The sequence below is a fragment of the Elaeis guineensis genome, chromosome 13 (genome assembly GCF_000442705.2).
Source record: "Elaeis guineensis isolate ETL-2024a chromosome 13, EG11, whole genome shotgun sequence".
In the NCBI taxonomy this organism is placed as follows: domain Eukaryota; kingdom Viridiplantae; phylum Streptophyta; class Magnoliopsida; order Arecales; family Arecaceae; genus Elaeis; species Elaeis guineensis.
The window spans coordinates 13,519,270-13,521,097 of NC_026005.2; the positions used below are offsets into that span (position 1 = coordinate 13,519,270).

The window sequence follows — 1,828 nt, forward strand, 5'->3', positions numbered from 1 at the left end:
ATATTAACTTGGACTTGTTTAAATACCTCTAAAATTTTGTCTAAATGTTCAGATTTATTGGATTTCAGTCTGTTTGGAAAAGGAGCTCTAGGACTTTTAAGTACTAGACTAGGTGAATTTTTAGTTTCTGGTGCTTGAGGTTGAAAGGTAGTAGTTTTAGAAGGTGACTCGGCAGATGAGTCCTCTATATCATCAAGTGCAACTACCTTATTGTCTATTTGTTTTCCCGATCTTAAGGTATGAATGGCATTTACACCATTAACTTAGTTTTCTTGTTGGGGACGTGGACCATTTTGGTTCCTAGGATTTGGCTCAGGTTGGCTAGGTAACCTACCATGTTCTCGTTCACTAATGGTCGAAGCCAGCTGACTTACTTGCATTTTCAGATGGACTATAGCTTGGGTGTTATTATTTATGAGTTGACCCGTGGTTTGCATAAAGCTGGTATGTGTCTTCATCATGGCTTCTAGGCTTTTCTCTAAAGAGATAATTTTCTTGTCATTATCATGGAAGCCTGACGGGTTGTTCATCACTGGGTTGGACCTTAGATTTTGCTGATTGAAATTTGGATTGCCTACATTAGGATTCTGGGACCATGAGAAATTCGGGTGATTCCTCCAACCTGGGTTATATGTGGGTGCATAAGGATTGTTCAATGGTCCTTGATAGGTGGCATTCACCTGTGCACACTCATTCGAGTCGGAACATTCTTCTAAGACATGGTCTGGTGCATTGCACCCTTTACACATGGGTGCAGATATTTGATTTACATTGGCTGGTCTCTGTAATTCTAAGGCTTCCAATCTACGTGTTAAGGTTGCAATCTTAGCCTCTGATGCTAGGGTTGGTTGAATTTGATGCATTCCTCCTCTTGAAGGTGTAGCTTTATCAGGTTCCCTAGTTGTTTCCCATTGTAAATTTTTCTTGGCTAGGTCTTCTAAGAATTGCCAAGCTTCAGTAGTTTCTTTGTCCATAAATTGGCCTTGGCACATGGACTCTAGCATGGTTCTTGAGTTTGAATCTAACCCCTCATAGATGATCTGGCATAGTCTCCAAGTTTCTATTCCATGGTGTGGGTATTAGGTCAAAAGATTCTTGAAACGATCAAAGTACTTCCAAAATGATTCACCAGCTAGTTGGTAAAATTGATTTATTTCATTCCTAATCCTAGCTGTTTTATGATGGGGGAAATACTTTTTCAAAAATGTTCTCACAAAGCCCTCCCAGGTAGTGACAGAATGGTTTGGCAGACTATAAAGCCACTTCTTAGCATTATCCTTAAGGGCAAAGTTGATTAATCTAAGTTTGACCTCATCCTCTGTTAATTGCAGTTTCATGGTTGCACATACCTCCTCAAATTCTCTAATAAATATATAAGCATCCTCTAATCCTGTGAATTTTGGAAGCATATTTATGATTTGAGGTTTGATTTCAAAATTGTTAGCTGTGGGTTGTGGCAACCTAATACAAGATGGTTGGATGGAGCCAACTGGATAACACAAATCCTTAAGGGTCATGGATTGGATTGGTTCAGCCATTGGAACAACAGGAATTGACTCAATTCTAACTAGACGACCTGACACTCTTCTCCACACACGAGGTGTACGGTTCTCGATGTTTATACAATTTTTTTTATAAAATTTTTATGTATAAGAAAAAGAAAGAAAAGAGAAAAAGTTCTAAAGAAAAGATCTTAAGGAGTCCTAAATCTAAAGAAAAGTAACCAAATTAATTTAAATTAATTTTTTTTTTTTATTTTTCAAACAAGTGAAACAATAAATTAAACTCAATCTATCCTAGGGTTAACCTAAATCTAGACAGCTCCTAA

The 1,828-nt window shown here is 37.6% G+C and overlaps 1 non-coding gene across 1 annotated transcript; it reads left to right on the plus strand.

Moving 5' to 3' along the window:
• The first annotated feature begins 1,062 nt into the window (after positions 1 to 1,062).
• On the plus strand, positions 1,063 to 1,169 carry LOC140853542 (small nucleolar RNA R71). The gene has a single exon (XR_012136612.1). It is a non-coding gene; the product is annotated as a small nucleolar RNA R71 (small nucleolar RNA).
• Positions 1,170 to 1,828: the final 659 nt, after the last annotated feature.